The 22,739-nt window shown below is 45.0% G+C and overlaps 1 long non-coding RNA gene across 1 annotated transcript; it reads right to left on the reverse strand.

Moving 5' to 3' along the window:
* Window positions 1–3,371: 3,371 nt before the first annotated feature.
* Window positions 3,372–21,848, reverse strand: LOC130282033 (uncharacterized). Its single transcript, XR_008846221.1, has 4 exons — window positions 21,671–21,848; window positions 17,498–17,663; window positions 5,567–5,880; window positions 3,372–3,921 (listed from the first exon to the last, which is right to left on the reverse strand). It is a non-coding gene; the product is annotated as an uncharacterized LOC130282033 (long non-coding RNA).
* Window positions 21,849–22,739: the final 891 nt, after the last annotated feature.

The raw sequence follows: 22,739 nt of genomic DNA on the forward strand, positions 1-22,739 counted from the left end.
TGGTGCCAGAACAGTGGACCCCCCCCACATGTGACCCCATTTTGGAAACTATACCCCTCATGGAATTTAATAAGGGGGGCAGTGAGCATTTACACCCCACTGGCGTTTGACAGATCTTTGGAACAGTGGGCTGTGCAAATCAAAAATTTTATTTTTCATTTTCACAGACCACTGTTCCAAAAATCTGTCATACACCAGTGGGGTGTAAATGCTCACTGCACCCCTTATAACATTCCGTGAGGGGTGTAGTTTCCAAAATGGGGTCACATATGGATATTTATTGTTTTGCGTTTGTCAGAACTGCTGTAACAATCAGCCACCCCTGTGCAAATCGCCTCAAATGTACATGGTGCACTCTCCCTTCTGAGCCTTGTTGTGCGCCCCCAGAGCACTTTGCGCCCACATATGGGGTATCTCCGTGCTCAGGAGAAATTGCATTACAAATTTAGAGGGTCTTTTTTCCCTTTTACCTCTTGTGAAAATGAAAAGTATAGGGCAACACCAGCATGTCAGTGTAAAAAAATTATTTTTTTACACTAACATGCTGGTGTAGACCCCAACTTCACCTTTTCATAAGGGGTTAAAGAAGAAAAAGCCCCCCAAAATTTGTAAGGCAATTTCTCCCGAGTACGGCGATACCCCATATGTGTCCCAAAACTGTTGCCCTGAAATACGACAGGGCTCCAAAGTGAGAGAGCGCCATGCGCATTTGAGGCCTGAATTAGGGATTTGCATAGGGGTGGACATAGGGGTATTCTATGCCAATGATTACCAAACAGGGTGCCTCCAGCTGTTGCAAAACTCCCAGCATGCCTGGACAGTCAATGGCTGTCCGGCAATACTGGGAGTTATTATTTTGCAACAGCTGGAGGCTCCGTTTTGGAAACAGTAGTGTACCAGACGTTTTTCTTTTTTTTTTTGGGGGGGGGGGGGCTGTGTAGGGGTATGTGTATATGTAGTGTTTTTTACTTTTTATTTTAGGTTAGTGTTAGTGTAGTGTAGTGTTTTTAGGGTACAGTCACATGGGCAGAGGTTCACAGCAAGTTTGCCGCTGGAAGTTTGAGCTGCAGCGCAAAATTTGCGCCATCTCAAACTTGCAGCACTCACTGTAAACCTCCGCCCATGTGAGTGTACCCTGTACATTCACATTGGGGGGAGGGGGCAAACATCCAGCTGTTGCAAACTCCGAGCATGCCCTTTGCCTGTCCGTGCATGCTGGGAGTTGTAGTTTTGCAACAGCTGGAGGCACACTGGTTTGGAAACACTAAGTTAAGTAATAAACTTTCAAGTGTTTTGCAACCAAACTTAGTGTTTCCAAACCAGTGTGCCTCCAGCTGTTGCAAAACTACAACTCCCAGCATTCATGGTCTGTCAGTGCATGCTGGGAGTTATAGTTTTGCAACAATTGCAACAGCTGGAGGCACTGAGGTAGGAAACGGACAATGTTTCCCAACTAGTGTGCCTCCAGTTGTTGCAAAACTACAACTCCCAGCATGCCCAGACTGCCCAGGCATTCTGGAAGTTGTAGTTCGGCAATATCTGAAGGATCATATGTTGCCGAACTACAACTTCCAGCATGCTTGGGCAGTCTGGGCATGCTGGGAGTTGTAGTTTTGCAACATCTGGAGGTCCACAGTTTGGAGACCACTGTATAATGGTCTCCAATCTGTGCTCTTCCAGATGTTAGAGAACTACAACTCCCAGCATGCCTGGACAGACTGAGCATGCTGGGAGTTGTAGTTTGCAACATCTGGAAGAGCACAGATTGGAGACCATTATACAGTGGTCTCCAAACTGAGGACCTCCAGATGTTGCAAAACTACAACTCCCAGCATGCCCAGAAAGCCAAAGGCTGTCTGGGCATGCTGGGAGTTGCAGTTTTGAAACTCCCAGAGGCAGCAGTGAGATCGCTTTACGGGGATCTCACTGCTGCCAATGAAGATGCCGCACTGCTGCCGGAAACTCACCTCCGGGACGCAGCGCTGCCGGGACCGCCTGGAGGACGCCGCTCGCCGCCGGGACCGCTCGGGACACCGCTCGGACGGGTAAGTGACACCAGGGGACGGGTCAGGGACACTTAGCAGAGCGGTGTGTGTCCCGATCCCCGTGATCGGGACTCACACACCGCTCTGCTAAGTATTTTCATAGCGAAATGCTGCTATTAGCTAGTCAGATCTGACTAGCTGATAGCAGCGATCGCTGGGGGGGGGGGGGGGGATGAAACCCCCCGTGGTTGCATGGTAAGATGGCTGGCTATCAGTGATAGCCACCATCTTTCCGGGCGCTGCGGGGTGCCGCGAGTAGCGGCAAAAATGTTCATGACGTACCTGTATGTCATGGCTCGGGAACACCTTGCCACCCATGACGTACAGGTATGTCATAGGTCGGGAAGGGGTTAAGGGGTTAAAAAAATTTAATAAATGTCACAAATGCGGCTCTAGAGCAGAAAAGGTGGTGTTACAAAGTGGTGTTCTGAAGACATTTCTTGTTTTTTCCTCATGTGGGCTAAAAGAGTGGTGCTCTAAAGTGATTTATGGTTTTTGCTTATGTGAGCCAAATTTATCAACCCTCTGTGAGTGTATGATAAATGTGTCACACGTAAGAGACACTTACTAGATGGAAAACAGTGTACGTAAGGTACGTAAGCACAGCTGGATGAATTCCTCCCGTTGTCTACTATACCCTCAATAAAGCAGCACCTTATTTCATTATTACATTACATTACATTATAAGCGAAAAAATTTTGTTTTCACATTATGACGCCGTCCTTCCCGCATTGCAGAAGTAACTCTATTAGACACATCAAGTGGTTCCAGAAAGTTAAACAGATTTGTAAATTACTTCTATTTAAAAATCTTAATCCTTCCAGTACTTATCAGCTGCTGTATGCTACAGAAGAAGTTCTTTTCTTTTTTAATTTCCTTTCTGCCTGACCACAGTGCTTTCTGCTGACAAATCTGTCCAGAGTAGGAGAAAATCCCCATAGCAAACTTCTCCTGCTATGGACAGTTTCTGACATGGACAGAGGTGTCAGCAGAGAGCACTGTGGTCAGACAGAAAGGAAAAAAAAAAAAAAGAACTTCCTGTGGACCATACAGCAGCTGATAAGTACTGGAAGGATTAGTATTTTTTAATAGAAGTAATTTACAAATCTGTTTAAACAGTAGCCAACCCCTCAAAGTTAGCATCAGTTCCCTGATACAAGAATGAGAGTTAATAATAATAAAAACTGGATTGTGCTTCAATTAAAATATGAAAATGTATATTTATTACACTATTTAAAATATGTATAATTTTATGTCAATATATCCTCTAAGCACAGGGCCCTTGTGCCGAGGGAATTATATAAAATAGAATAAAAATGAAAATAACAATATCAACAAACACCGATAACTTGCATAGAAAATGTATAGGAATGTAACAATTTTAATGTCCCTTTGGATGATCCGGCCTCCGTTGATCTGGAAAGTGAGCTCAAGTCCTATAAATGTTGTAAATTCCATAACAATATAGGTGAATGGGGTGAATTTATAATTACCAGTCTGCAATATACTTGTCACCTGGACTTATGTTGTGAGGTCCGCACTTTTAAGATGGTAGCAGACGCTGGCATGCGTCTTAGCGGCGGTCCGCCTGCCACGGGCCAGTTGGAAAATTAGCCGCTTTCAGAAGTTGAGATCCACACTTTTGAGATGGTACCAGACGCTGGCATGCGTCTCAGCGGCGGTCCGCCTGCCACGGGCCAGTTGGAGAAATAGGCGCTTTCGGATGTTATTCGCTGTGGGTGGTATCTCAGCAGAAGAACAGGTGCGGGCCTCTGAAAAACTGAGTTGTAGGTGACGTCACAGGTGCTTAGCAACGCTACCTGGAAGATGGTCTCAGGGATCGTCTGTCGATTTGCAGAACTGGATCGGAGGTCACCTGTGGATAAACGAGTATCGGTGATGTAGGATAAACCTAGACGCGTTTCAGGGCTCTCATATGTTTTAAACATGGCCCTTTCCTCAGTAGGCTTGTAAATGGGCACTGTCATCAAACTTTTTTTGATATGTTGTAGTACTTATGTACTACAACATATCTCTAATATAAATCTATTTAAAAAAAATTTCATTAAAATTATTTATTTTAATGTTGAAAACCGGCCACTAGGGGACTCCCTCCTAGTGGCCGGCTGCAGGCTCAGACGTCACGGATTAATTCGGACCGATGCCGGCCGGGCATCGGTCCTAATTCATTTAGCCTTCGCTCGCTCCCTGCCTGTCAATCAGACAGGGGGGAGCGAGCGCTGAGAGCGCATTGGCTCCCTAGCTTCACACGACGGCCCCACCTCCTGGCATCTACACACTGCCGCTGCTGCTGCTCTGCATCAGGTATGGCTGGGGGGAGGGGGGGAAGCAGGGTTCGGGGTAGCACTGCGCCAATTATTGATTTCAACGGGGGTGGGGGTAGCGCTGCGACAACTATTGATTTCAACAGGGGGGGGGGGCGGGGTTCAGGGTAGCGCCGCGGCCCATACAAACCTATTGATTTCAACAGGGGGGGGGGGGGAGAGAGCGGGATTCGGGGTAACACAGGGTGCCTCCAGTTGTTTCACCACTACAACTCTTAGCATGCCCTGACAGCCAGTAGATGTCAGGGCAAGCTGGGAGTTGTAGTGGTGAAACAGCTGGAGGCACCCTGTATAGTGAACTAAGGGCGGAAGTGTCTGCCCCAGCAGGCATCAGTGACGTTGCGCCTGCTGGGGAAGTCTGCCTGGTAGGGAGCACACTACCAGGCAGACAAAAAGCCATTTTTAATATAGTAAAAAAAAATGTAAAGGCAGGGAGGGGGTTAGGGATAGATGGGCAATAGGCAGAGACAGAAAAATAAATGGATGGTGGGAGCTAGTCTTTAAGAAAATGACTTCCTGTCCACACACTCCGGTATCCGGTGGTCACACTGGAAAGGAAATGGTGTCCTATTGGAAAAACAGAGCACCCGGCAAGATGAGTAGCAGTACAGCTGTTTACCCACACTATACTCATGCTGGGAGGGGTATATAGTGTTGCGCTGGAATGGCCCATTAACATTGGAGGTCAGTTCTTGCACTAGCTGTGTGATCTCAGTGTAGATATCCCTGTTAATTGAATCCGTCATGGAGCAGATATACTCTAAAGGACAGCTTTACGCTGCAGCTCGGCTAGTAGAGATCGCCTGCTGTGCATTAGCACAAGTCCACCGCAGGTTTAGCTGGAAGTCACAGAGAGCAAATGTCCATTATAGCACGGAAATAGATATCATTAACTTCAGGCTACTAAGTCAATAGAAAGAAACAGAAGATAATCAGGTAATTGACTCTCATATAGTGAGGGAAATGAACCTCAATAAATGGGATCCCGGAGTTCTGCCTTAATTACAGTATAAGAGGAGTAGACGTCTCAGGCTTGGCTCACACGCCCCCATATTTCTGAGTAAAATCTCCTAATGATAATTAATTTAGAAAAAAAATAAGCAATGTCATTGAATTATCATTGTTATTGTTAATAACAAGTCCTTGAATGTTATCTCTCCTAAGGGAACACGGCACCTGGTTCTCTTCACAGCCGCAGCGGGATAATCCTGTTCTTCTTATCCCGAGGTGACATAACCTTTTAGCAGTGAAGTGCTCTCCACACCGGAACTAATCTTCCATTTATATTTGGTGAAGTGCGACCTGCACAAGTCGCATGCAGTGAGAATTTCCTGCTGAGTCACTGTCATCCAATTAGCAGGAATCTATAGTTTATATGGAGGGGCTGGATCCAATCCTAACATTCAAATCGTATGTAACCATGTATTCGGTCGGAGACGTAATGTCAGTGTCTTCTAGTCCATTGTTAGGTCCAAAAAAAGTCTGAAAATCTGTAAAACATGCTTACATTTACAAGATTTGTAGGGTCTTGTATTGAGGTCTTTCTTAAAGGGGTACTCTGCTGTTCAGCTGTCACGCCCCCTCCCATAGACTTGCATAGAGGGGGTGGGGTGTGACATAATAAGGGGGTGGGGCTATGACATCACGAGCTCCAGGCACAGGCTCCAGCGTTCAGAACAGTTTGTTCCAACGCTGAGCAGCGGAGTACCCCTTAAGTACATACAAGTCACCACTAGGTGCGTACCGTATACTATGTTATTACTGAGGTTAGTGCAGTGGTTCCCAAACTTTGGTAGTTTAGTAGTTATGCCCCCCTCTGTGCCCACATAGTTCTCGTAGGCCTCACACAGTGTCCCCATATAGTAGTCAAGGCAACCTCTCGTCCCACTGTAGCATTAAAGCGTACCTGTAATAGTGCAAAACAAAAAAAATAAGTGATATGTTATGTACCTAATCCTGATGTACATGTAAATATCATTTTTATGTGTCTAGGACCTATACAGTATATCCCTAACAAATAGCATTTATATGTTGCTCATTTGCTTTTTGTTCTTGCCTTATGGAGGGGGCGTGTCCATCTCTCTCCCTCACTGTGATGACTCATCTGCTGAGTCTGGGAGCAGCCTTGCAGTCTGCAAATCATTGTAGTTTTTAGCGTACATTTTCGGAATGGGTTACCGGAGGCACTGGGGGAGCGGTGGCAGGAATGTATCCCTTTTTTTTTATTTTTATTTTTTTACTGCCGACAGTATGGGACACAATTTTAACATCCCGGAGTACTCCTTTAAGTTCTCCCTGGTGGTAGTATTATTAGGTTCCCCCTGTAATATTAGCCCCAACCCCCATAGAATTAGTTCCCTCTGTAGTATTAGCCCCCCCCCCCCCATAGCATTAGGTTCACCTGTGGAATTAGGTCTCTAGTAGTATTAAGTCCCCCTATGGTATTAGGCCCCATATGTGATATTAGGTTCCCCTGTAAAATTAATCCACAAATATAAGATCCCCATGTAATAACTTAAGGCCCCCCTGTAGTATTAGCCCCCCCTCTAGTATTAGGTCCCTCTGTAGTATTAGGTCCCTCTGTAGTATTAGGTTTCCCTGTAGTATTAGGTTCACCTGTAGTATTAGGCCCCCCTGTAGTAATAAGTTTCTCCCCTCCTGTAGAATTAGGCTCCTCCTTAATATTAATTCTCAAGTATAAGGTCCCCCCTTTAGTATTAGTTCTGTCTATATTATTAAACCCTCCCCCCCCCCAAATTATTAGAGATTTGTGTCAAAGCAGCACCAAAATTTAGTAGGACAGAAGTATGAGTGTTTTTAGGTTATGTTCACACTGCTAAAATTTTGCAAAATTTCAACTTGGAAAACATGGGCGGACAATCTACAAATAACGGGAGCTGGCACTAGGACCACCTAGAAAAGCGCCATCTCCATAGACCGGAATGCATTTCCGAGCAAATTTAGCTTTTGACACGTGTTTTTTAGAATTTAGACCAGAACTGGGATTTCCACGGCAGAAATATCTTTGTGTTAGACATGTGCACAACCAAAAATTTCGTTTCGTTATGTATTTTTTTTTCGGATTAAAATTTTTTCGGTTCTGTTAAACCTGCGGGATACAGTCATTCGTTTTATTCTGTTTTCGAATGCATTTGTATTTTTTTTTCCAGTTCTATTCAGAAACTGTTCGGCTTTTGGATGAATTTGTTATTTCGGACCTATTCGTTATACATGTCGTTAGTTTTATTTTAGTTTTCGGACAATTTCGTTATTCGTTTTTATGGTTATTGGAGATGGAGATTGTTTTTTTAATAAAATTTAGTAGGGTACTATTAAAAAACTAAAATATAAAAGATTCAGTAGTGAAGGAAAAAATAACACATTTTTTTTATTAATTTTTAAACAGGGATCAATTTATGTGGGCGTGCAGGGCATTAAAAATGTAGCCGACAATAATAAAAATGTAGTGTGTGTGTGTGTGTTTTTAACTTTTTTTTTTCGTTATTTTTTACATTTTTTAGGTAGTATTTCTACTCCCAGCATGGAACACACTGTTCCATGATGGGAGTAGTAGTACCTGTACTAATTGACAGATCGCTTGTTGCGATCCTTCTGTATAATGTATAGATGCAGTCAGCCACTCTTCTGTTGTCCCCTGCACTGATGTATATATATATATATATATATATATATATATATATATATATATATATATATACACCTTTTCATATTTCCCGCAGAGAGCTGTGATTGGGCAGATGGTTCCAGCCAATCACAGCTCTCTGTGGGATATATGAATATGTGTATATATACGTCAGTGAAGGGGACCATAGAAGAGCAGCCAGCCGCATCTATACATTATACAGGAGGATCACAGGGGGTGTCAGGAGTGACATCCGCTGTGATCTTTCCTTAACTGCAGGTACTACTACTCCCAACATGGAGCACACTCTGCTCCATGCTGAGAGCTGTAGTACCTGCATTAATAGACAGATCACAACAGGTGTCAGAAGTTACACCCGCTGCGATCTGTCTATTAATGCAGGTACTACAGCTCCCAGCATGGAGAAGAGTGTGCTCCATTTTGGGAGTAGTAGTACCTGCAGGTAAGAACAGATCACAGCGGGTATCACTACTGACACCCAATGTGATCGTCCTGTCTATTGCAGAGATGGAGTGGCTTTCTCCTGCGCTCCTATCTCTGCTCTGTACTCCGGCCGGCCACTCACTCATTCATATTACCCTCAGAGCTGTGATTGGCTTCCACCATCCGGCCAATCACCACTCTGGGCAGAAAATATGAATGAGTGATGTTCTATTCACATCACTGGCCGGAGTATAGTGCAGAGATGCAAGACATCTGTGCTATATTATGGACAATCGCATCGGGTGTCAGACTGATACCCGGGCGATATGTCTATTAGTACAGGTATTACTACTCCCAGCATGGAACAGTCTGTTCCATGCTGGGAGTAGTAGTACTACCTAAAAAATGTAAAAAAAATAGAGAGAAAAAAAGGCAAACACACACACTTTATTAAATGGTCCCTTATTCCCGTTTTTCACAATTTCACAAAATGAACAATTTGGACGAAAAAACGAATTACGTCCGAAACGAATTGGACAAGCCTACTTTGTGTTGTGGTATGGGGTGTGATGCAGGGCAGATGGAATTACCCTAGGGGCAGATGGCATTAACCCCTTGTATTTTTTACACCAGGGCGTGGTTTATCCTCAATACCATCCGAAGGTATACCGCTGGATACTGGACTAGGCACAGGGGCAATAATGACTCCGACGCCAAGTTCTGGGCAAAGGTAGCTTTGTTGAGTGACAGATGGCATATAGACTGATATACAGTCTATACAGCATAGCCAGGCCCACGGAGGTGACCAGTGACTTCAGAGACCTTAAGGGCTTAAGGACTTGAGGCCTTCCATGACTCCACACACACTATTAGGCTCGCCTGCACCTCAGCAAAGACTCAGGAACTAAGAGAGAGAAGAGACTCCTCCCCGGGCTTTCATGGGGGAGACTCAGATGGGATCCCATTGGTCACCCTTAACCTCTTCAGGACACAGGGCGTATGGATACGCCCTGCATTCCGAGTCCTTAAGGACCGAGGGCGTATCCATACGCCCGTGGGAAATCCGGTCCCCACCGCTAGCCGGTTGGGGACCGGAGCCGGATGCCTGCTGAAATCATTCAGCAGGCACTCTGGCACATCACCCAGGGGGGTCCTGAGACCCCCCCCCATGTCGGCGATCGGAGAAAATCGCATGTCAATTCAGACGTGCGATTTTCTCCAATTCCGGGCTGATCGGGTCTCTGGTGACCCGATCACCCGGAAAATAGGGCTGATCGGAGCTGTCAGCAACAGCCCCGATCAGCCTAAAGGATAGGAGTGAGGTCGCAAAGCTGCGATCTCCTCCTATTCCCTGCCATTACTCAGAACGGAGTACTGACCAATGGCAGCGCAGGACAGGGGGTTCTTTACTGTGGCAACCATTAGGGGGGCCAAACTGCAACTCCCAGCATGCCCAGACAGCCAAAGGCTGTCTGGGCATGCTGGGAGTTGTAGTTTTGCAACATCTGGAGGGTCACAGTTTGGAGACCACTGTTACAGTGGTGCCCAAACAGTAGCCCTCCAGATGTTGCCAAACTACAACTCTCAGCATGCCTCGACTGTCCAGGCATGCTGGGAGTTGTAGTTCTGTAACATCTGTCCCTTCAGATTTAGCAATATTCATGACATTTTAGAAAATTGCTGCTCTACTTTGAAGATTTTTTCAAAAAGCAAAAGTATGTCCATTTTATGATGCCAACATAAAGTGGACATATTGTATTTGTGAAGAGAAATAAAATTTATTTGGAATATCCATTTTCCTTACAATTAGAGAGCTTCAAAGTTAGAAAAATGCAAAATTTTCATGACATTTTGTGATTTTTCACCAAAAAAGGATGCAATTAATGCCGAAAATTTACCACCAAAATAAAGTAGAATATGTCACGAAAAAACAATCTCAGAATCAGAATATTCGGTAAAAGCGTTTTTGCGTTATTAATTCGTAAAGTAACGGTGGTCATAATTGCGAAAAAGGGCTCAGTCCTTAAGGGGTTAAGTCACCTGGTCACTGATACCTCCTGGGTAACAATCACATGACAACTCACATGGCAACTGGTGATCACATGTTATCCTTTCTTAAAGATACAAGATTCTTATATACATAACATAGAGTATAATATACAATTACAGAAAAACAGATGCAGGGGGGCCCAGGGAGGCTGCCTGACAGGGCAGCAAGGGTACGGGGTAACAACTCCAGTACTTGTGGCAGCATCATCCCATTGAAAGTGTCTGTTCGATGCCGCGCCGATTAGGAGGTGGCATCTCGAACTGACAAGGGGGGTTAATAAAGAGTTAATATAATAAGTGAAAGAGGAGCTGGAGAATAAGAGGTGGGACTTAGGATTTAGGAGTTTAGGGATAGGTCAGGAAAGTAGGAAGGGGAGGAGTTAAGAACGGGGATAAATGTGTTGCTCGGGCTTCCGGCAGCCTCTTTGTGGAGTCCCCGGCAGGTGGAAAGCTTCTGTGCAGCAGGTAGCTAACATGGCCGATGACCTTTGTGAGAGAATCCGGGAGAGGGCATTGCATGAGGAGGGTTTCCTGGCACAGCTGCTTGCCGGACTGGGGAATCCTTCCCTTGCACCTCCCCTGAGTCAGTTGTTTGTGCATTCGGAGGGTTCAGGATCGGGGCGCCCGTTGGGCCGATCCCGCCCCCCGGCTAGGCTTAGCCCCAGTCCCCCAATATCCAGGCGGCGAGTCCGCTCTGGACGGAGTGACAGCGCAAAACATGGAGGGGGGCGTGGTTCCCGGGCCGTTCGCACGGCGGCGGCGGTTACACCCCCTCCCTTGTGCGTGCCTCTCTCTTCTCCTCAGCTGCCGGCAGTCGGTTGGCAGACGCACATGGCCCAGGTTCACTGCCCCGCGGCTGCTACTGCTCCTGGCTCTGGTACCCTGCTAGTAAGGTCTGCTCCTCCTGCTTCTGGCCCTTGTCCCTTGCAGGGCCAGAAGTTTTACAGGGTTTTATTCCGGCCCTTAAGGCTTTGTTGCATCAGTTTGAGTCCCCAGGTTCTGTTCCGCCACCAGCTGCTCCCGGTTCGCCGGTTCGGGCGGGTCTTCATAAGGAGGCGATTTTTTGCGGACTCAGTCACCTGGGGGCCCATATCGATGAAGGTGTATGAGAAAAAATTTGGGCCAATCAGTATGTGGATATATGGTCGCTGGTGTCAGTTGACCAGCACACGGTAGACAGGGAGCGTAGGCTTGTTACGCAGGATAGATTTGCGGATAGGAAACCTTGTGTGGTGAAGACAATGGGAAATTGACTCCAGGCCTTCGCTGTTCTGGGTTGTGTGATGGGGCAGCGTCATCCTGAACGTTGCTCTGAACATTTTATGCATATGGACGCTATATACAATGCTCTTAAATCGTACGCAGCGCATGGTGGCGATATGATGAGGAATTCCGCTGCCGCTTTGCGCTGCAACCGGATTTAGGATGGGGGGTAAAAGTGATGGATGTTTGGTTGCGCCTCATGATGTCGCAGAGAGTTCCCCCCTTTCAATCAGGGGTCACTGGGGGGCAGCAGGCTGTCTCAGGTTCAGTGGCCGTCCACTGCCCAGGAGCCTGCTGGTTGTTCAATGAGGGGCACTGTAAGTTTTCGGCCTCTGTAAATTTAAACACGAGTGTTCCACTTGCAGTGGATCTCATGCAGCGGTGCGATGCACCAGACAAGTTAAACAACCCAGCAGGCCCCAGGGTCAGGCTGAAGGCAAGGAGTCTAGTGTCGGCGGAAGGGATGCTGGCGTGGTTAAATAGGTATCCGGACAGGGTGGTAGCCAAGCTAATTTTGGAGGGTTTTTCTTTTGGGTTTTTTATACTGTTTTTTCCCTCCCGTTCCCCTCAGCTGGCTAAGAACTTAAAATCTGCTAGGGAAAACCCGCAGGTTCTCAGGGATAAGGTGCAAAAAGAAGTTAATCTTGGTCGTATTATCGGTCCGTTTTTAGCCCCCCCCCCATATGAGAACCTGAGGATGTCCCCTTTAGGAGTGGTCCCAAAAAAAGATGTGGGTAGTTTTCGTTTAATTCATCACCTATCCCACCCCAAGGGCGTGTCGGTGAACGATGGTATCTCCAAGGAGGATGCCTCGGTCTCCTATGTGTCTTTTGATCGGGCGGTCCATTTGGTGGGCAGAGCTGGAAAGAACGCTTTTTTGGCTAAGTCGGATATTGAATCCGCTTTTCGGCTGTTGCTGGTCCAGCCAGAATGCTATCACCTGTTGAGTTGCATGGTGGACGATTTTTATTATTTTGATGCCTGCCTTCCCATCGGTTGCTCGATTTCCTGCCATTATTTTGAAATGTTCAGTTCCTTCCTGAAATGGGCAGTACGCTTTGAGACGGGCTAGGATTCGATCATACATTACCTGGATGATTTTTTATTTGCATCCCCGGGCGAGTCCTCCCGTTGTCAATTTTTGCTGGACTGTTTCAGTTCGCTTATGAGTAGGTTTGGTGTTCTCTTGTCCAAGGAAAAGACGGAGGGCCCGGTCACGCGGTTGTCCTTCCTGGGCATCGAAATTGACACCATGGACATGGTCTTTCGCTTGCTTGCGGACAAGTTAAATCGTCTACGTGATCAGCTGATGGGTTTTTGTGCAGCCAGCAAGGTTACTCTCCTGCAATTGCAATCACTTTTGGGTTTATTAGTTTTTGCATGTCAAATTATGCCCATGGGGCGTTTTTTTTCCAGGCGGCTTTCCCTTGCCACCAGGGGCGTTCATAGACCGGAGCACAGGATCAGGGTCACCGGGCCCTTGAAAGCTGACTGTGCGGTGTGGATTGATTTTCTGTCCCGGTATAATGGTCGCACCTGTTGGCAACATGCATCGGATTCTAACGGTGATTTGGCCCTGTACACCGATGCGGCTGGCTCGGTGGGTTTTGGGGCTTACCTTGATGGGGAGTGGTGTGCTGAAAGGTGGCCTGTTCTCTGGGTAAATAATGGTTTTTGCCACAATTTAACACTTCTTGAACTTTTTCCTATATAAGTAGCCCTGGAGTTGTGGGGGGATCGTTTTGAGAATCGAAAGGTTTGTTTCTGGACTGATAACTTCAGTGTTGTTACATTGTGACAATCATGTGTTTAAGCTTCTTTCATTTTTAACAAGGCCTCTGTAAAATGAAAGAAGCAATCTGATTGGTTGCTATGGGCAACTCAGCAACTTTTACTTTGCACAGGTTTTTATAAATCTCACCCAATGTGTTTTTCAGGGCTCACCATGTGCCGGGTGTTGAGAACTCCATTGCTGATGCTCTATCTCGTTTAAATTTCCAGGAATTCCGAGAATTGTGCCCGGAGGGGGCATTGGAGGGCCGGCAGTGTCCCTCTTTCTTTTGGGAGGTGGTGAGCAGCAACTGATGCCATTGGTATCCTCATCGGTTACCCGGCTACTTGGTCCAGGCATGGTAAGGTGTGGGGGGAATGGCTGGAGCTGGTGGGTGACCGGGATGTGGCGGGTGATGATGAGCTGCGTTTTACTACTACTGTGGATTATCTTTTGCGCATGTGAGGTTTAGGCAGGTCAGCGGTAGTTGCTAGGAGAAGGTTGTCTGGCCTCAGTTTCCACTTTAAATTACGGGGTTGGGTTGATGTTACTAAGCGTTTTTGCATTTTGCAAGCTCTTAAGGGTTGGGATAGGATGCCCAGGGTTAAGGATACCAGAAGGCCGGTTTCCTTTTCCTTATTATTGTCTTTGATGGTTGCGTTGGAGGGAGTTTGTCATTCTTCTTATGAATCCCTCTTGTTTCAGGTGGCTTTTTCTTTGGCATTCTTTGGTGCTTTTCGGGTGGGTGAGCTGGTTCCTAGTTCCGAGGGTGGTTTAGAGGGTTTGGCTATGGACGATGTGGTGTTAACGGAGTCTGCGGTGCAGGTTAGGGTACGGAGGTCTAAAACGGATATGTTAGGAAGGGGAGAGTGGTTATCCCTGGGTGCAGTTTCGGGCAGAGCCTGCCCGGTGAGTTTGGCGGGCTCCTATCTGCTGGTGCGCCCGCCAGGGCGTAATTTCCTGTTGCATGACTCAGGTTCCCTGCTCTCTCGCTTTCAATTTACGGCAGTTTTTAAGAAGTGCCTTGTGGCTTTGGTTTCCATGAGGGAGAGTATGGTATGCATTCTTTCAGGATTGGGGCGGCCACAGAGGCTGCACGGGTGGGTCTGCCTGCTGCTGAGATCAGGAGGATAGGTCGCTAGAAATCAGAATGTTAAGCCTCTTATGTTCGCCCGGAACTTTTGCTTTAATTTGTTTTTCGTTTCAGGTTCTCGTTCCCCTGTTGTGGTTTTTCTGGGTCATTCTTTCATCTTCCGGGCCAGACAGAGAGCTGCTTGCAGACCAGGGGGTCAATCCCTGGGTTTCCCAAATGATGTCCAGTGGAGAGGAATCGGTGGGCTCAAATGGCTTCAGGTGCTGGTGGAAGCGGTGGGTATTGCCCGTGTTATCAATTCCCCTGTGGTGCTTGTGATCCATGCGGGGGGTAATGACCTGTGTTCTAAGAGAATGGCTGAACTGATCACACTGATGAAGGCGGATGTAGAGAGGATTCGGGAATTTTTCAGGGAGTTGGTCGCAGTTTGGTCGGAGATGGTTCCCAGGGTAACGTGGCAAGGGGCCAGGGATGCTTAGGCTATTGAAAAAGCTTGTCGCACAGTTAATTCCCGTATGGCGAGGTATGTGAGGCCCAAAGGGGGTATTGTAGTGAGACATAGGCAATTGCAGGGCGATAACCGCCGCCTCATGATTGCGGATGGCGTTCATCAGAACGACATAGGCACAGATATCTTTCTGTTGGGGCTGCAGGACGGGGTGGAGCAGGCATTATTTCTCCTCGGTGAGGGGCGGAGTGCGGCTTAGTTCCTTGCTGAAGTCCTCCGTGGCGGAGGAGAAATTTGGAGCAAAGTTTCCTGGAGAGTAGAGTGTGAGGCCCGTTGAAGAGGGCGGCCGGCTGACCGCTTACCTCCGAGAGTGTTCAATCAAAAGTTTGGATATAAATGGTTTATTTTAATGGTTATTAAATAAACACTGTGGCCGACCCCCAGTTGTACAGCAAAAGCTAGAAGTGGTCAGTGTGTTCATTATATCCAGTGAACAGGTAGACACATAAATAAACAGAAGGTATACCTCTTGTCAGTCTGTTCGACGCCGCGCCGATTAGGAGGCGGCGTCTCGGACTGACAAGGGGGGTTAATAAAGAGTTAATATAATAAGTGAAAGAGGAGCTGGAGAATAAGAGGTGGGACTTAGGATTTAGGAGTTTAGGGATAGGTCAGGAAAGTAGGAAGGGGAGGAGTTAAGAAGGGGGATAAATGTGTTGCTTGGGCTTCCGGCGGCCTCTTTGTGGAGTCCCCGGCAAGTGGAAAGCTTCTCGCCCACCCATCCCTTTTCATGTTGGTTTTGTTTTGTTAAAAAAAAATAAAATAAATAATAATAATAATTATATATATATATATATATATTTAATAATATATATATTTTGTACATAAAAAAAAATGTTTATATATGTATATGCAATATGTTTTTCATACTTTTGCTATAGTTATATCCTATGGGTTTGTTAGGGCAATTCAGCTGAATGGTGCCTGTTGGTCTTTGTGACCTTGGAACTGGTGATTTTGAGTAGAGTTGTGGATTGGTTCCGCGTTTTAACGTTGTTCTCTTTTAGGCTAAGTCACAGCGTGGTGGAGGAGAAATTTGGAGGAGAGTTTCCTGGAGAGTAGAGTGTGATGCCCGTCGAAGAGGGCGGCGGGCTGACCGCTTACCTCCGAGAGTGTTCAATCAAAAGTTTGGATATAAATGGTTTATTTTAATGGTTATTACATAAACGCTGTGGCCGACCCCCAGTTGTCCAGCAAAAGCTAGAAGTGGTCAGTGTGTTCATTATATCCAGCGAACAGGTAGACACATAAATAAACAGAAGGTATACCTCTTGTCAGTCTGAGTCTACTGCAATGGAAATTCTGAGATCAATTTTTCTGCCAGATTCCACTCAGAAATTCTGTCCTGTGAACATGGCCTAAGACTGGAAAACAAAATTATGTAAATTCAGTAAGGCTAAGTTTCCACTTGTTTTTTTTTTTCTGGCAGTTTTTGGATTTCTGCCACTGCAGTTTTTGAGCCAAAGTCAGAAGTGGATCCATAAGGGAGGAGAAGTGTAAGTCCTTCCTTTATATGTCCTATTCCTTTTGAATACATTTCTGGTTTTGGCTCAAAAACTGCAGTGGCAGCAATCCAAAAACTGCCAGAAAAAAACCCAAGTGGAAACTTAGCCTAAAAGTCTCTTCCTGGCTCCATCTTTTTCTTCTTCAAATTTTCTGCAGAAATAAGCATTTTGGGGGGATTTTTTTTGGAAAAGCTCTTTTTACTTTTTATTGTCTTGCTACTGCCCCAGACTGTATAGTGCAGGAACTCACTTGGTTCTGTGCCCTGTATCACTATATCTCCTGATTTGTTCCTCCAGATGTTCTGCCTGGCTTCCTCTAGGTGCAGGCGTGCGGTTGTTTCATCTCCAAAGCGTAATTAGTCACCATGCAAAGGTTTTAGATAGAGTGCTCATTCCCCGGAGCTGCCCTTGTTATATTTTTACAGTTTAAGCACTGCCGCAGGGATAGAATACTAACAAAGAAATCGCAATCATTAAAAGCCAATGACAAATCATTGATGCTAACATCAGAATCCTAATAAACTGCCCAGTAAGTGGCTGTATACTCATCTCTCCTGCAGTAAATACTCCTTCCTCTCCCTAAAGGGGTTATCCACCATAAGGTGATTTTAGTATGTACCTGCAAGACAGTAATGGATGTTAGGAAGGATCTGCGCTAGTCTTGGTGCTAAATGGCTATGTTGTGAGATTACCATAACACTGGGGCTATCTTTTTGTGAACTGTCTATTTCCTGTTGGAGTTCATTCTCTCAAACTACACATTTCATAGTTCCTTGTTTGTAAGTGTGAGGTCATTTTTCTACATCAGCCAACCCACCCATTGAAACTCACCTGTGCTGCCTTCAATGCAATAGACAAGTGTTTTCTGACCAGGGTGACTCCAGCCGTTGCAAATTCTTGTAAAATCATCTCCCACCAAGCGGTCGTTCCACCCATTGAAGCAAAGACTGGCTCCCTCTGATCACCTGACTAGTGATGTCTAGGGCCGCACTGCAACCTGGAAAAACCCGAGAGGACACTCAATTTGCATGCTGTTAAAAATAAATGTAGGAACAAAAATCACAGATTTGCGAGACCACCATGATGCACAGGTACCAACCAACACTATATTATGAACTAAACTTTTAGCCCCTCTGGTATAGTCAAATAAAAAAAAGATCCCGGAATACCCCTTTAAACAGTGTTTCCAAATAAGGTTGCCTCCAGGTTGCTTCCAGTTGTTGCAAAAATACAACTTCCAGCATGCCCAGACAGCTAAAGGTAGGTAGATCCCCCTTCCTTAATTTTGCCCCTTTTTCTCCAAAATCTCACCCCCCATTAGGCAGGCAACCTCCACAATTGGTAGATAGACCATCCTTTAGGTAGGTAGCCCATCCATTAGGTAGGTAGCTCCTTCTTTAGGTTGGTAGGCCCCTTTTTAGGGGAAATAGACCATCCTAGAGGTAAGTAGCCCCTACATATATTAGATTGCCCCTCCATTAGGTAGGTAACCCCTCTATTAGGTAGGTAGACCCTATTTTAGGTAGGTAGACCCTCCTTTAGTTAGATAGACCCTCTTCTCGGTCAATAGCCCCTCTTTTAGGTACATATACTCTTTCATTAATTAGGTAACCCCTCCATCACCCTTTATTAGGTAGGAAGCCCCTCCATTAGGCTGGTAGCCCCTTACTTAGACAGGTAGAACCACTTTTAGGTAGGTAAATCCTTCATTAGGTAAGTAGACTCATTTTTATATAGATAGTCCATCCATTAGGTAGGTATCCCCTCTATAAATTAGGTAGCCCCTCTATAAGAAGGTAGCCCTTTCATTATATAGTAATCCCCTCCATTCTGTTGGTAGCTCCTGCCTTAGCTAGATAGCCCCATATTGTTTTTTTTTAGATATGGCACTGAACTATTAGTTTCATGGTCCAACAGATCTTTCACCAATTGACCCTATTATTAAAGCTACCCTTGCCCCAACTTAATATGGCACTGTCAGCACTGACTGGTTAGAGTTAGGGTACGTTTACACAAGCAGATTTTTGCAGCATATTTCGTTGCGGATCCGCTCATGTGAACGTACCCTAAGAGTGTATAGAGACACACACCTTTGAAGAGAAATGGTAATGCCCCGTTGTTCATTCTAGGGTACGTTCACACGTACAGTATCCAGCGCAGATTTGTAACTGCGCAGGATTTGTAACTGCAGATTAGAAGCTGTGTTCAGTCATTTAGTTTACATTGAAATCTGCAGCAGAAAATCCTGCGCATCAAATCTGCGTAAGTGTGAACATACCCTTAAAATACATTTCCAATGGAAGAATAGATGGAAGAATAGTATAATGCAGGACTTTGCGGGTGTCATAGTGATAAAATACAGTACTTACAGCAGTGTTTCCCAACCAGTATGCCTCCAGCTGTTGCAGAACTACAACTCCCAGCATGCCCAGACAGCCAACGGCTGTCTGGGCATGCTGGGAGTTGTAGTTTTGCAACAGCTAGAGGTACATTGGTTGGGAAACATTGACCTACAGTATTAAGGTCTAATAAAGGCGAAAATGGCGTATTTGTTCCCAGTCACATGACCGTCAGACAGCGACTACCCCTTGACCCACGTGGGTTCCCATCAATTATGTAAAAAACATTACTGCACATGTCCTGTCATCTTCTACCACACACCACCATCAGGACCGCTGACATAAACCTGTCATCTGCTCCACCACTATAGAAGAGGCTGATGTACAGTCAGAAAACTGGGTTGTCATAGCAGAGCCATAATATTTAAATGATGGCCGATCCCAGAGTTATGTGGAGTTACACATCACATATATCATCCTAGTTAATAAAGGAATGACTGCACCACCGGGGGGGGAGAAGGCCGCGCTCTCTGACCTCCAACAAAACTGATGTCTACCGAGGATTTATGCTTCAGGCTCAAGGTCAAGGATAGGGGACAACCTTATTGCTTCCTACACTTGTCACATTTTCACTGTCCACCTTTCACTATTTGATCCTATAGATGTATTTGAAAAAGCTGAGTGATCCGTCCAGCACACAATGTACGATGCTTTTGGGATTTATTTGGCATAAAATCAGATACAGAGCGAGTAGCCTACGCGTTTCGGGTATTGCTACCCTTAATCATGGCATAAGACACACTATAAAATTCAGACATTTTATAACATACACATAGGTCATGTGATTCTTTCATTAAGAACAAGTACAAAATGCGGAAAATAGATCACTTAAAGGTAACAGCTTTTTTCTTTATCCCACAAACCGGATTATCCTGGACTGGAATTCAAAATGAATCAAAAAAGATATAATTCATTTTGCATTCCAGTCCAGGATAATCCGGTTTGTGGGATAAAGAAAAAAGCTGTTACCTTGATGTGATCCATTTCCCGCATTTTGTACTTGTTCTTAACGAAAGAATCACATGGCCTATGTATGTGTTATAAAATGTCTGAATTTTATAGTGTGTCTTAAGCCATGATTAACCCCTTAAGGACTCAGCCCATTTTGGCCTTAAGGACTCAGACAATTTAATTTTTACGTTTTCATTTTTTCCTCCTCGCCTTCTAAAAATCATAACTCTTTTATATTTTCATCCACAGACTAGTATGAGGGCTTGTTTTTTGCGCGACCAGTTTTCCTTAGTAATGACATCACTCATTATATCATAAAATGTATGGCGCAACCATAAAAACACTATTTTTGTGGGGAAATTAAAACGAAAAACGCAATTTTGCTAATTTTGGAAGGTTTCGTTTTCACGCTGTACAATTTATGGTAAAAATGACATGTGTTCTTTATTCTGAGGGTCAATACGATTAAAATGATACCCATTATTATATACTTTTCTATTATTGTTGCGCTTAAAAAAATCACAAACTTTTTAACCAAATTAGTACGTTTATAATCCCTTTATTTTGATGACCTCTAACTTTTTTATTTTTCCGTATAAGCGGCGGTATGGGGGCTCATTTTTTGCGCCATGATCTGTACTTTTTTTTATACCACATTTGCATATAAAAAACTTTTAATAAATTTTTTATAATTTTTTAAAATAAAATGTATTAAAAAAAAGTAGGAATTTTGGACTTTTTTTTTTTTTTTCGTTCACGCCGTTCACCATACGGGATCATTAACATTTTATTTTAATAGTTCGGACATTTACGCACGCGGCGATACCAAATATGTCTATTAAAAAAATTTTACGCTTTTTGGGGGTAAAATAGGGAAAAACGGACGTTTTACTTTTTTATTGGGGGAGGGGATTTTTCCACTTTTTTTTTACTTTTACTTTTACATTTTTTTACATTTTTTTTTACACTTGAATAGTCCCCATAGGGGACTATTCATAGCAATACCATGATTGCTAATACTGATCTGTTCTATGTATAGGACATAGAACAGATCAGTGTTATCGGTCATCTCCTGCTCTGGTCTGCTCGATCACAGACCAGAGCAGGAGACGCCGGGAGCCGCACGGAGGAAGGAGAGGGGACCTCCGTGCGGCGTTCTGAATGATCGGATCCCCGCAGCAGCGCTGCGGGCGATCCGATCATTCATTCAAATCGCGCACTGCCGCAGATGCCGGGATCTGTATTGATCCCGGCACCTGAGGGGATAATGGCGGACGCCCGCGAGATCGCGGGCGTCGGCCATTGCCGGCGGGTCCCTGGCTGCGATCAGCAGCCGGGATCAGCCGTGCATGACACGGGCATCGCTCCGATCCCCGCGGTTATGCACAGGACGTAAATTTACGTCCTGGTGCGTTAAGTACCACCTCACCAGGACGTACATTTACGTCCTGCGTCCTTAAGGGGTTAAGAGTAGCAATACCCGAAACCCATAGGCTACTCGCTCGGTATCTGATTTTATGTCAAATAAATCACAGAAGCATCGTACATTGTGTGCTGGACGTTCCTTTCCCGTATGCTTAGTTCGGCGGGATACGCCAACCACCAGTCCATGCACACGTGTAGCAGTGGGAGGTTTGGAGCTGTCTATATCTACCTTTTAAAACGTGTTTTTGGGTGTGTTTCCACATTCAGTTTTTTATATGCTTTTTTAAAGCCAGGAATGGATCATAAATGGAGGATACACGTTAATAAACAACTGAGGCTTCTCCCATATTTTTCCCATTTTTGCGCTTGTTCTTCATCCTAAAACCTGAAGGTGGAAACATAGGGGGAGATTTATCAAAACCTGTCCAGAGGAAAAGTTGCTGAGTTGCCCATAGCAACCAATCAGATCGCTTCTTTCATGTTTCAGAGGCCTTTTGAAAAATGAAAGAAGCGATCTGATTGGTTGCTATGGGCAACTCAGCAACTTTTTCTCTGGACAGGTCAGGTATTGATAAATCTCCCCCATAGTCTTATAGGCAGTTGTCACCAAGCTTTCCTGGACACCTAAACGGCATATCTGTCTACACAGGGATTCAAACATCATTAGGGGGGTATTTATCAAAACCTGCGCACAGGAAAAGTTGATCAGTTGACCATAGCAACCAATCAGATTGCTTCTTTCATTCTTTGGAAGGAGCAATCTGATTGGTTGGTATGGGCAACTGTACCACTTTCTCTACACAGATTTTTAAAATCTCCCTCTATATGGCTATCATTACTACCCTGAGGCTATGTCCACACAGAGGTTTTTTTGCAGGCGTATTTCATTTATAAAAATGCATCCCCAAAAAATTGCAACTGTATATTTTTACATAATGGGATAGATTCATGAAACCCTGTGTAGAGGAAGAGGGATGCAGTTGCCTATAGCAACCAATCAGATTGCTCCTTTAATTTCTTAGAGACCTTTTGAAAAATGAAAGAAGCGAACTGATTGGTTGCTATGGGCAGTTGGTCAACATTTCCTGTGCACAGGTTTTAATAAATCCTCCCCAATAATGTTTGAATGCCTGTCAATACAGATATGCCATTCAGGTGTCAAGGAAAACTTTTTAAAAACGAAAGAAACAATCTGATTGGTTGATACGATGAACTGCACCATTCTTCATCTACACAGGTTTTCATAAATCTCTCCTATATGGCAAACATACCGTATTTATCGGGGTATACCACGCACC

The sequence above is a fragment of the Hyla sarda genome, chromosome 7 (assembly GCF_029499605.1).
Source record: "Hyla sarda isolate aHylSar1 chromosome 7, aHylSar1.hap1, whole genome shotgun sequence".
In the NCBI taxonomy this organism is placed as follows: Eukaryota; Metazoa; Chordata; class Amphibia; order Anura; family Hylidae; genus Hyla; species Hyla sarda.